The sequence below is a fragment of the Mobula hypostoma genome, chromosome 17, assembly GCF_963921235.1.
Source record: "Mobula hypostoma chromosome 17, sMobHyp1.1, whole genome shotgun sequence".
NCBI classification, from domain to species: domain Eukaryota; kingdom Metazoa; phylum Chordata; class Chondrichthyes; order Myliobatiformes; family Myliobatidae; genus Mobula; species Mobula hypostoma.
In genome coordinates, this window is record NC_086113.1 from 9,295,310 (window position 1) to 9,308,714 (window position 13,405).

The 13,405-nt window shown below is 41.8% G+C and overlaps 1 protein-coding gene and 1 long non-coding RNA gene across 2 annotated transcripts in view; one reads left to right on the forward strand and one right to left on the reverse strand.

The window, feature by feature from the left end:
- The first annotated feature begins 591 nt into the window (after positions 1-591).
- The window catches only part of LOC134357829 (uncharacterized), a 96,770-nt gene continuing 83,956 nt past the window's right edge, over positions 592-13,405 (forward strand). Inside the window, exon 1 of the long non-coding RNA XR_010020735.1 lies at positions 592-684. This is a non-coding gene — a long non-coding RNA (uncharacterized LOC134357829). The remainder of the gene's footprint in view (positions 685-13,405) is intronic.
- Positions 8,771-13,405, reverse strand: part of creb5b (cAMP responsive element binding protein 5b) — a 371,769-nt gene continuing 367,134 nt past the window's right edge. Inside the window, exon 14 of the transcript XR_010020734.1 lies at positions 8,771-8,860. The gene's annotated coding sequence lies outside the window, so the exon portion shown is untranslated. The remainder of the gene's footprint in view (positions 8,861-13,405) is intronic.

Genomic DNA, 13,405 nt, shown 5'->3' on the forward strand with positions numbered 1-13,405 from the left:
AGCCCTTTACCACTTCCATCGATCTGCTCCCAGCGTTCATCCCGGACCCCCTTACCTGGTTTTACCTGTCACCCGCCAGCTTGTGCTCCTTCCAGTCTCCCCATCTCATTTTGGCTTCTGCCCCCCTTCCTGTCTCGTCCTGTTGAAGAGTCTCAATCTGAACAAAACGTCGACTGTTTATTCCCTTCCATAGACACTGCCTGAACTGCTGAGTTCCTCCACATTTTGTGTGTCTTGCTCTGGACTCCCAGCATCTGCAGAATCTCTTGTTTTCAGGATAATGTGTTTTCTATTTGATTTAAGTATCGCCTTGAGATTTCCACACCTTTCCTGCCTTTCACATCCAGCTTGCTTAAAACTTGTTCCACCACCACCCCTCCCCCTCCAGCCTTGGGAAGGACTTTTAAATTAATTGAGTTTTGTGAAGACTGAAACAATATTTGTCCTAGCGTGCAGCGAGATAATCTACATCCTGAAATATTTTACAAATGGGTTAGCTTTTCTGCTTCTCCATTAAATCACTCGCTGCTATGAGACCAAATCAATCATTAACAATTATGTAAGTCATTCACTAATGGGAGATTCAGTACGGTCAGATTCAGGTTTATTATCATTGATGTATGTCGTGAAATTTGTTGTTTTGTTTTGTGGCAGTAGTTGTGATGGTATTGCGTTTGCTGACTGGTAAGTTCTAAAGTCAGACAAAGACCTTAAACCCTGTCTGATAAAAACAGCCATGAGTACTCTCACTATAAGAAGGTTATACTGTAACTACCCAATCTTTGAAAGACTTGTTCACTTCCCTGTTTATTCTCCATAGTGAGATTAGTTGCCAATACCCACTATTCGAGTGGTGGGACCCCTCTCCCTACCAGGGAGAAGATACTTCCAGATAAGTAGTTTAAAACACAGTTCATTTATTTTCAGTGAGACACGTTTACATCGAAACAACCTTCTTAGAACACATTTAAAGCTTGCACAGGTTTCTATCTTAAACATCTTCAAATTTCAAATCATTTCTAAAACACTATATATTTCTAAAACATTAAGTATTTCTGAAACACAGGTAAAATTCCTATAAACTAAAAAGACATGCCAGTGATGCAGATGAGCGAATTGTCCTTTGCAGAAACTGAAGCCCGAGGAATGCATTTTAGTTCACCTGGTGTTTCTTTCTTTTGATGTTTTTAACCATTACTAATAAGCCTAAACTGCTCTTTACATTTATACATTTTTTGTTCCACTTGCATGACTTCACACGCATATGATATTTCCTTAGAAACTCCTTTTACACACGTGGTCTTAAAGCTTTTTGGAGACGCAAGTACCAGTTACCTACCAAATCTAACTTCCTTGAGTTGATAAAACTCCCAACTAGAAGCACATCAGTAACTTGATATGCTAAACGATAACATCGATCTGCTGTGTAAGCTTCTTTGACCTAAGCAACTTAGTCGGCATTATCTGCTTTGAAACAAGCCAAATGAATTATCCTATTGTCTTATAGTGTACCTCTTCAGCAGCAAGACAGGATGCTATGAGCACAGCAGTTCGGTGCTATAATTTCAAGCTGACTACTGCCTTCCATTTACACTTTAAGAACCGAGGACTGGCTCCCATTTATGGCCAGAAGCTAAACAATGTTTGATCTGACAAATGGCAGCCGCTCTGTTTAGAAAGTTAGGTTGGCAAGCAACCAAGTGGCCTGCTGGTCCGGGAAGTGAACATCCATCACGCTGTACAGTCCAATACTTCCAATATACTATATATTACAATAAGAAATGTATGATATTTTTAATGCAAAAAGTGTGCAAAAACAGTGCAGCAGTGTTCATGGACCATTATGAAAACTGATGGTGGAGAGAAGACTGAGGGGTTTCAGATTTCTGAATCATTGGGATCTTTCCCGGGGAAGGTATTGATCTGTATATAAAGGGTGGATTAACCTGCACCGGAAGGGGACTGATATCCTTGCGGACAGATTTGTTAGAGCCGTTGACGCGGGTTTAAACTAATTTGGCAGTGGTATGAGAACTGGAGTGATGGGGCAGTTGGTATACAAGTAGTTGTGCCACAAACAGGGATCATTTTTAATGAAAAGTTTTGTCATTTAGTATGTGGACTGTATTTTTCTCAATGCCACCTCGTGGGTATGTGTTGTCCTTTTATGTCTAATTGTCTTTCCATTAGCTCTGGTTTTCGCTTTGTTTTTCAGGTGTCTCATTTGGGATCATGGGAGATTGTTAAATTCTCTTTGTTTTAATCACTTTTTATTCAATTTGGGGTAATTTAATTATAGTACTGTATTGTCAATGTCTGGAATTCCTACGTGCTCCAGGGTGTATTTCGGGGGGGCCTGCCAACCCCTCTTTGGGTCATTGTGGTTCCTAGTCTGGTGACATTCGAACCAAATTCTTCTATGTATCATGAGTTATTTCAGCTCGTCAAGATTCTGTACAGTTTGCCTGAGCTCTTTTTTGTTTTCTCTTGTTAATTTCTGTAATAAATCTTTAGCACTTGGGTTTGCTAGTGACCCTCACAAGATGCAGTATGTAGCAAGACCAAGGAAGTTCAGGCACACAAAAGGGAAAAATTGCAGTCAGTGGGAGCTGGAGTGAAAAATGGAGGTAAAGTTGAAAAGCGTGATGAATACAGGACTGAAGGTTTTGAATTTGAATGCACACCATGTACATAATAAGGAAGGTGATCTTGTAGGACAGGTATGACGTGGGAATCACTGAGTCATGGCTGAAAGAAGACCATAGTTGGGAGCATAACCTTCAAGGGTACACATTGTGTATGAAGAACAGGCAGGTAGGCAGAGGGGGTGGCGTGGCTCTATAGGTAAAACAAAATCAAATACTTCGAAGGAAGATGTTGAATCTTTGTGAGTAGTGTTAAGAAATTGCAAGGGTAAAAAGAAACTGGAGTTATATACAGGCCTGTGAACAATAGCCAAGGTGTGGGATATAAATTACAATTGAAGATAGAAAAAGGATGTAATAAGGGTGATGTTAAGATTGCCATGGGGGAATTTCACTATGCAGGTAGATTAGGATCCCAAGAGAGGGAATTTGTAGAATGCAAACAAGGTGGGTTTTTAGAGCAGCTTGTGGTTGAGCCCTCTAGGGGAAAAGCAATTCTGGATTGGTGTAGTGGAATGAAACACATTTAATTAAGGAGCTTAGGGTAAAGGAACCCTTAGGAGGCAGAGATCATAAAATGATAGAAATCACCCTGCAGTTTGAGAGGGAGAAGATAAAGTCAGATGTATCAGTATTGGAGTGGAGTAAAGGGAATTACAGAGGCATGAGAGAGGAGCTGGTAAAAGGTGATTGGAAGGGGAGATTAGCAGGGATGACAGCAGAACAGCAATGGCTGGAGCCTCTGGGAGCAATTCAGAAGATGCAGGATAGATACATCTCAAAGATGAAGAAGTATTCTAATGGGAGATGAGGCGATCATAACTGATAAAGGAAGTCTTTAAAACACATAAAAGCAAAAGAGAAGGTGTATAATGTAGCAAAAAATAGTGGGAAGTTAGAGGATTGGGAAAATTTTAGAAACCAACAGAATGCAACTAAAAAAGCCATAAGGAGAGAAAAGATAAAAGAGTATACCAACATTTTTTCAGATATATAATGTGTAAAAGAGAGGCAAGAGTAGATATAGGACCCCTGGCAAATGAAATAGCAGATGAATTTAATAAGTATGTTTCATCAGCCTTCACAGTGGAAGACTAGCAGTAAGCCAGAGATTCGAGAGTGTCAGAGGGCAGAAGTGAAGGTAATTGCTATTACTAAGGTGATGGTAGTTGGGAAGCTGAAAAGTCTGAAGGTAGATAAGTCACCTGAGCCAAATGGAATACACCCCACGCTTCTCTAAAAGGAAGCAGAAGGGACTGTGGAGGTGCAAATACTGATCTTTCAAGAACCACTAGGTTCTGGAATGGTTCCAGAGGAATGGAAAATTGCAAATGTCACTCCACTCTTTAACAAGGGAGAGAGGTGGAAGAACTGAAATTATAGGCTGGTTAGCCTAATTTCAGTGGTTGGGAAGATTTTGGAGTCCATTATTAAGGATGAGGTTTCAGGGTACTTGGAGGCACATGTTAATGTAGGCCAAAGTCAGCATGATTTTCTTAGGGGGGAAACATTGCCTGACAAATCTGTTTGAACTCTTTGAGGAAACAGCAGGCAGGAAAGACAAAGGAGAGTCAGCAGATGTTGTTTGCTTGGATTTTCTGTAGATCTTTCACAAGGTGCTGCACATGAGGCTGCTTAACATGATAAGAGCCTATGGTATTGCAGGAAAGATACTAGCACGGATAGATGATTGGCCGACGTGCAGGAGGCAAAGAGTGGGAATAGAGGGGGCCTTTTCTGGCTGACAGCCGGTGACTGGCAATGTTCTGCAAGGGTTGGTGTTGGGACTGCTTCCTTTTATGTTATATGCCAATGATTTTGATGATGGAATTGATGGATTTGTGGCCAAATTTGCAGACTATATGAAGATAGGTGGAGGGGAAGGTAGTGTTGAGGAAGCAGAGAATCTGTAGAAGGACTTAGACGGATTGGGAGAATGGGCAAAGAGGTGGCAGATGGAATATAGTGTAGGGAAGTGTATGCTCATGCACATTGGTAGAAGGAATAAAGGCATAGATCATTTCCTAAATGGGGAGAAAATTCAAAAATCAGAGCTGTAAAGGGACTTAAGAGACATTGTGTAGGATTCCCCAAAGATTAACTTGCAGGTAGAGTCAGTGGTGAGGAAGGTAAATGTAATGTTAACATTCACTACCAAGGGACTAGAGTACAAAAGCAAGGATGTGATGCTGAGGCTTCATAAGGGATTGGTCAGACTGCACTTGAAATATTGTGAGCAGTTTTGAGCCCTCCCCTTGTATAATAAAAGATGTGCCGGCATTATAGAGGGCCCAGGGGAGTTTCACGAGAATAATTCCAGCAAATGAAGTGGTTAATGTACGAAGAGCATTTGAAGGCTCTGCACAGTACTCACAGGAGCTGAGAGGAATGAGGGGGATCTCATTTAAACATAAATAATAAAGCCATCCGTTAGTCTTGTGAGACCATGGATCTGCATCTTCACTCTCCAGGACGCAGGCCTGGGCAAGGTTGTATGGAAGACCAGCAGTTGCCCATGCTGCAAGGCTCCCCTCTCCATGACACCAATGTTGTCCAAGGGAAGGGCATTAGGACCCATACGGCTTGACACCAGTGTCGTCGCAGAGCAATGTGTGATTACGTGCCTTGCTCAAGGACACAACACGTTGCCTTGGCTGGGGCTCAAACTCACGACCTTCAGGTCGCTGGTCCAATCCCTTAACCACTTGGCCACTTGCCCACAACCATTTAAACTTATTGAATATTTAAAGGCCCAGATAGAGTGGACGTGAAGAGGATGCTTTCTATAGTGAGGGAACCTAGGACCAGAGGGCACAGCCTCAGAATAGAGAGTTGTCCATTTAGAACAGAGATGAGGAGGAATTTTTTCAGCCAAAGGATGGGGAATCTGTGGAATTTATTGCACAGGTGGCTCTGGAGGACAAGTCAGTGAATATATTTGAAGCAGTGGTTGATTTTTTTTTTGATTGGTTAGTGTGTCAAAGGTTACGGGAAGAAGGCAGGGGAGGGATAATAAATCAGCCATGATGGAAAGGCAAAGTGGACTTGTTGGACTGACTGTTGTAATTCTGCTCCTATGTCCTGTGGGTAAGAAGCTGTCCCTAAAACACTGTGTGTTCAGGCTCTTGTGCCTCTTCCCTGGTGATAGTAATGAGAAGAGGACATTTGCTGGGTGGTGGGGGTACTTGATGATGCCTTTTTGATGCATCACCTTTTGAAGATGTCCTGCATTGTGAGGGAGCCACAGCCCATGATGGAGCTGAGTTTACAAACCTCTGCAGATTTTTCTGAATCCCGTGCAATGTCCTGCAGGCCAGTTTTGCATTAGGAACTGCTTAGAGAAGCCCAAACTGAAATTCAGGTCTTTTGGCCTCATCAGAATTCCGGTTAATGCACCCCTGGCTTACAATGGACATGTGCCCAGAAGAGTGGCTTCACTTTTGTATGGCAGTATCAGCCAAAGTCAAGTTAAGCTTACGACTGACCTTTTATGGGCAAAAAGAAATGAACCACAAAACCCAAGGATTACAGATAAAGACAAAGTGGTGCAAATATGCTGCAGATCCATCAACGCATGGAAAAAACAGAATGGCTTAATATCTAGATGGATTCAGATGAAATATTAATCTTTCAACAGATGTTCCTGCATCTGCTCTGTATTTCCAACATTTTCTGCCGCATGTTTGAGGTAAACTGATACCAGGTGGCAGTAACTGGGATTATATTAATCCCAATGTGTCTTTATATACACAGACTGCATTTGCCAGGTTCAAACCTTGACACTGTTAGCAGTGGCTCAGTGATTAGCATCTTCACCTCTAAATGAGAAAGTTGGAAGTAGTTTCAATTTGTATTGCCAACTGTAAACCTCTAAACCTGCAGTCCATCACATACTGAGGAAGTGTTATAACTGGAGGTGATATTGCCTGAACCTGGTGCTGTCTATTCCCTCAGGCAGTTGGGAAAGATCTATGGTACTTTTCCAAAAAAGCAGGGTGTACACAGTGTCCTGGCCAATATTTATGGCTCAATCACAGAAACAAAAAGCAGATTATGTAGTCAATAATAAATTGCTCTGCGTGGGAGCATGTATTTGCCAAAAATGTATCATGCATTATAACAGTGACCATAGTTCCAGAAGTATTCACACAGCATTCATTTCAAGACTAGTATATACAAGCTAAGGATGGAGTGCTAAGGCTTTATCTGGCATTGGTCAGGCCTCATTTGGAGCATTGTGAGTGGTTTTGGGCCCCAGATCTAGGAAAGGATGTGCTGGCATTGGAGAAGATCCAGAGGAGCCTGATGAGAATGATCCTGTTAATGAAATGTTTAACGTATGAGCAGAATTTAATGGCCTTGGGCCTGTAATTGCTGGAGTTTAGAAAAATGGGGGACTCTAATTGAAACCTAACAATTGAATATTGAAAGCCCTAGAGAGTGTGGATGTGCAGAGGACGGTTCTAGTAGTGAGAGAGTCTAAGACCAGAGGGCACAGCTCAGAGTAGAAGGATGTCCCTTTAGTACAGAAATGAGGAGGAATTTCTTTAGCCAGATGGTGGGGAATCTGTGGAATTCATTGCCGCACTCAACTGTGGAGGCCGAGTCACTGGGTATATTTAACACGCAGGTTGATGGCTTCTTGATTAGTAAGGGCATCAAAGGTTACTGGGAGAAGGCAGGAGAATAGTGTCGAGAGGGAAAATAAGTCAGCCATGATTGAATTGTGAAGACTTGATGAGACAAATGGTCTAATTCCGCTCCTATATCTTAGTAATTCACTGGTTATAAAACATCAAGTGGCCAGCTAGAGACCTTATCTCAGGCTGGAATTTGCTAATACAAGGTGGCATACTTTTAAGGTGATTGGAGGAAAGTGTAACAGGGATGACAGAGATAAGTTTATTACAGTGAGTGGTGGGTGCGTGGAACATCCTGACAGAGGTGGTGATAGAGGCAAATGCATTCACAGTATTTAAGAATCTCTTAGATAGCTACATGGATGATAGAAAAATGGAGGTTTATGTAGGAGGGAAGGGTTAGATTGATATTAGAGTAGGTTTCAAGATTGATACATCATCTTGGGTCGAAAAGCTCTAATGTGCTCTAATGTCCAATGTACTTATGTGATGTTGCATAATTGTGAAATGTGCTGTAGCAATGCTTTTTTTTGTTTACAAATCACATAATTCATATCACGATATCACTTTGAGAATTATGGAGTCAATATTTTCTGTTCGCTTCTCTTTTGCATGTCAGGTTGTACAACTGAGTAATTGCTCCTCGTGCATGATTTAGTGTCGGTGCTAGTGTCGCACGAGCCATTAAACAAGTTGCAGTAACTATTATGGTAGTGCTGCAGATCGCCTCCAGGAGTCACGGGGTGAAAGTCAAGGGTCTACATGACAAGAATATTTTATCCAAAACACATCTGGTAATTTGTGAGCAAAATTTGTAGGCAATGTTTTTGTTAAGAATAAACCATTGTAAACCACTAAATAGACACTTCATTTCTAAAGTATTGTTATACAGATGTGGGCCAGCACCAGTGCAATTTGTCAAGTAATATTTAAAGTATCATTTACTCTGTAAATACTGAAGCTAACATAAAAGGTTGGGAAGAAAGGAATTTGGGGAGTGTGGAATAAAGACTGATAAAGATTATTCAGAATCAGAGTCAGGTTTAATATCACCAGCATATATCATGAAATTTGTTGTTATGTGGAAGGAGCAGTACAATGCAATACATACTTAAAAACTGTGGATTACAGTGAGCAAGTGTGTATACACATAGTATATTATATATATAAAATGAGTGTGTATATAGATATAAAATAGTTAATTTAGTGCAAAAAAAAAAGTAACAAGGTAGTATTTATAGGTTCAATGTCCATTCAGAAATCTGATACCGAAGGGGAAGCAGCTGCTCCTGAATTGTTGAGCGTGTGCCTTCAGGCTCCTGTATCTCCTCCCTATTGGCAACAATGAGAAGAGGGCATGTCATGGGTGATGAGGCTCCTTAATGATGGATGCTGGCTTTTTGAGGCATTGCTCCTTGAAGATGTCCCGGATGCTGCGGAGGCTCGTGCCTAAGATGGAGCTGACTGAGTTTACAACTTTCTGCAGCTTACTTTGATCCTGTGCAGGAGCCCACCTCTTTTGCCCCCGCATAACGGACGATGATGCAGCCAGTTAGAATGTTCACCATGGTACATCTGTAGAAATTGGCAAGTGTTATTACTAATTGTGGACTAGATTCAAAGTAAAGTGACATCCTGACATCACTGCCATCAGTCATGGTCACAAGCAGTTAAGAGTTACAATCTTCGTTTTTAATCCTGCCCACATCTTCCTCTTGGTGTGTCTTAAGGACTGATGAGAGAAGTAGTCATATGCGTGAGGAAAATCTGAGGTTACAAATTATAGTAACTTACCAACAATAATATATATAATTCTCTGCAGAAGTTAGAACAGGAGTGAGAAGACTAGAATTCAACCATATCTTTTGTCTGTGTTTATTATTAAAGATGAGCTTTATTTGTCACATGTACATTGAAACACAAAGTAAAATGTGACATTTTGTGTCAATGATCAGCACAGTACAAGGATTCTGCTGGGGGAAGCCTGCAAGTGTCACCACATTTCTGGTGCTAACATAGCGTGACTACAATTTACTAACCCTAACCCTAAACCGTATGTGTTGCTCTCCGATCTTGGCAAATTGCTTACAAATGTTAAGACACCATGTGAGGAGGCACGATGTCTACTCATATGGTGATGAAACATTTGCAAGTACATTGCCTGAACTGGAGAAAAAAATCAACCCAACCTAAGCTACACAAGTTCCGAATTATTTTTAACAGTATGTCTTTGGAATGTGGCAGAAAACTGGAGCACCCACAGGAAACCCATGCAGTCACGGGGAGAACTTACAAACTCCTTAAGACAGTGAACATAAGACATAGAGCAGAACAGCACAGAAACAGGCCCTTCAGCCCACAACATTATGCTGAACCAATTCTCACAGTGGCCGGAATCAGACCTGAACTAGCAATTGCTGGCGCTGTAAAGTGATTGTGCTAACCATTGCATGACCATAGGTCAATGATCTTTTATCAGACCGACTTGCTGAAAGTTTCCACTCTGTAAAAGTGATTGTGCTAACTGCTGTATAGGCATCCGTTAGTCTCATGAGACCATGGATTTGTGCCTTGGAAGGTTTCCAGGGTGCAGTCCTGGCCAAGGTTGTACGGAAGACCGGCAGTTGCCTATGCTGCAAGTCTCCCCTCTCCACACCACCAATGTTATCCAAGGGAAGGGCACTAGGGCCAATACAGCTTGGCACTGGTGTTGTCACAGAGCAATGTGTGGTTAAGTGCCTTGCTCAAGGACAGAACATGCTGCCTCAGCTGAGTCTCGAACTAGTGACCTTCAGATCACTAGCCCAACGCCTTAACCACTTGGCCATGCGCCAACACTACTACTGTGCCGCACCTGTTAATAATAGTAGTTTATAATTATACTGTGGCATTTGTCCGAACACTTAAATATACAACAGGGTCAATTTTCAAGGCGATGCTGGATCCCTTTTTTGCAGAGATCATCCTAATCTATTTCCAGTGATATTGATTAGATACTTTCCATATCATGTGGTCAATTATCACTAGATAAGTTAAAAATCTACAGAGTTAATGGCATCAACTATTGTGCCAACTACAGATAACTAGTTAGGACCCCTTCTGCATGATGCATGTTTTGGTCAACCATGTGGGTACTATGAGCCATTCTCAGTGGCCACTTTATTAGGTACACCCATACATCTCATTAATGCAAATATCTAATCAGCCAATCATGTGGCAGTACCTCAATACATTAAAAACATGGTTAAGAGGTTCACTTGTTGTTCAGATCAAACATCAGGATGGGGAAGAAATGTGACCTAAGTGACTGACTGTGGAACGATTGCTGGTGCCAGACGGGGTGGTTTGAGTATCTCAGAAAGTGCTGATTTCCTGGGATTTTCACACACAACAGGGAGGGCTACAGCAGAAGAAGATCATGAGTATACACTCACTGGTCATTTTATTAGGTACAGGAGGTAACTAATAAAGTGGCCATTGAATGTCAAGTTCTCTCCACAGGAGAGTGGAGGGAAATAGAAGTGGGGAGGGGGTGATGTGGAATGTAAACCCTATACCAAAATGCTTATTCAAAGAAATATTGTCCTCAATATGAGAAAATCCAATTAGGAATTGTTATCTTTGGTCAGATAATTTCAAGGTAATACAGTTGTATAGTAACTGTATGGAGTGATAACATGCAGTTGTTTATTGTCTCTGCCAAGCCAGTAAAGGGCTCTGAAGTTCCTTGTTCGGTTATTCACCAAAGGACGAGTAATACCTGAGGTGATTCATTTCAATCTTGTCTTTCGTAACAGAATCCTTCCATGTTTGTAACATAACACTGCCATCTATTCTCTCTTTGTTTTACTTTGGAGCGGCATTGTAGCTTAATGCTTTACAGCTATAAAACTGGTGTTCGGGTCTTGCTGCTGTCTGTAAGGAGTTTTAAACACGAGGTTCTGCAGATGCTCGAAATCCAGAGTAATGCACGCAATATTCTGGAGGAACTGATCCTCTTTATTCCTCTCCACAGATGCTGCTTGAGCTGCTGAGTTCTTCCAGCATTCTGTGTCTGAAAGGACTTTGTAATGGGTGACTTCAATCTACATGTAGATTGGGTGAACCAAATTGGTAAAGGTGCTGAGGAAGAGGATTTCTTGGAATGTATACTGGATGGTTTTTTGAACCAACATGTCGAGGAACCAACTAGAGAGCAGGCTATTCTAGACTGGGTTTTGAGCAATGAGGAAGGGTTAATTAGCAATCTTGTCGTGAGAGGCCCCTTGGGTAAGAGTGACCATAATATGGTGGAATTCTTCATTAAGATGGAGAGTGAGATAGTTAATTCAGAAACAAAGGTTCTGAACTTAAAGAGGGGTAACTTTGAAGGTATGAGATGTGAATTACCTAAGATAGACTGGCAAATGACACTTAAAGGATTGACGGTGGATATGCGATTGCGTGGATGAACTACAACAATTGTTCATCCCAGTTTGGCAAAAGAATAAATCAAGGAAGGTAGTGCACCCGTGGCTAACAAGAGAAATTAGGGATAGTATCAATTCCAAGGAAGAAGCATACAAATTAGCCAGAAAAAGTGGCTCACCTGAGGACTGGGAGAAATTCAGAGTGCAGCAGAGGAGGGCAAAGGGCTTAATTAGGAAGGGGAAAAAAGATTATGAGAGAAAACTGGCAGGGAATATAAAAACTGACTGTAAAAGCTTTTATAGATATGTAAAAAGGAAAAGACTGGTAAAGACAAATGTAGGTCCCCTACAGACAGAAACAGGTGAATTGATTATGGGGAGCAAGGACATGGCAGACCAATTGAATAATTACTTTGGTTCTATCTTCACTAAGGAGGACATAAATAATCTTCCAGAAATAGTAGGGGACAGAGTGTCCAGTGAGATGGAGGAACTGAGCGAAATGCACGTTAGTAGGGGAGTGGTGTTGGGTAAATTGAAGGGATTAAAGGCAGATAAATCCCCAGGGCCAGATGGTCTGCTTCCCAGAGTGCTTAAGGAAGTAGCCCAAGAAATAGTGGATGCATTAGTGATAATTTTTCAAAACTCGTTAGATTCTGGACTAGTTCCTGAGGATTGGAGGGTGGCTAATGTAACCCCACTTTTTAAAAAAGGAGGGAAAGAGAAACCGGCGAATTATAGACCGGTTAGCCTAACGTCGGTGGTGGGGAAATTGCTGGAGTCAGTTATCAAAGATGTGATAACAGCACATTTGGAAAGCGGTGAAATCATCGGACAAAGTTAGCATGGATTTGTGAAAGGAAAATCATGTCTGACGAATCTCATAGAATTTTTTGAGGATGTAACTAGTAGAGTGGATAGGGGAGAACCAGTGGATGTTGTATATTTGGATTTTCAAAAGGCTTTTGACAAGGTCCCACACTGGAGATTAGTGTGCAAACGGTATTGGGGGTAAGGTATTGATGTGGATAGAGAATTGGTTAGCAGACAGGAAGCAAAGAGTGGGAATAAACGGGATCTTTTCAGAATGGCAGGCAGTGACTAGTGGGGTACCGCAAGGCTCAGTGCTGGGACCCCAGTTGTTTACAATATATATTAATGACTTGGATGAGGGAATTAAATGCAGCATCTCCAAGTTTGCGGATGACACGAAGCTGGGTGGCAGTGTTAGCAGTGAGGAGGATGCTAAGAGGATGCAGGGTGACTTGGATAGGTTGGGTGAGTGGGCAAACTCATGGCAGATGCAATTTAATGTGGATAAATGTGAAGTTATCCACTTTGGTGGCAAAAATAGGAAAACAGATTATTATCTGAATGGTGGCCGATTAGGAAAAGGGGAGGTGCAACGAGACCTGGGTGTCATTATACACCAGTCATTGAAAGTGGGCATGCAGGTACAGCAGGCGGTGAAAAAGGCGAATGGTATGCTGGCATTTATAGCGAGAGGATTTGAGTACAGGAGCAGGGAGGTACTACTGCAGTTGTACAAGGCCTTGGTGAGACCACACCTGGAGTATTGTGTGCAGTTTTGGTCCCCTAATCTGAGGAAAGACATCCTTGCCTTAGAGGGAGTACAAAGAGGGTTCACCAGATTGATTCCTGGGATGGCAGGACTTTCATATGAAGAAAGACTGGATGAACTGGGCTTGTA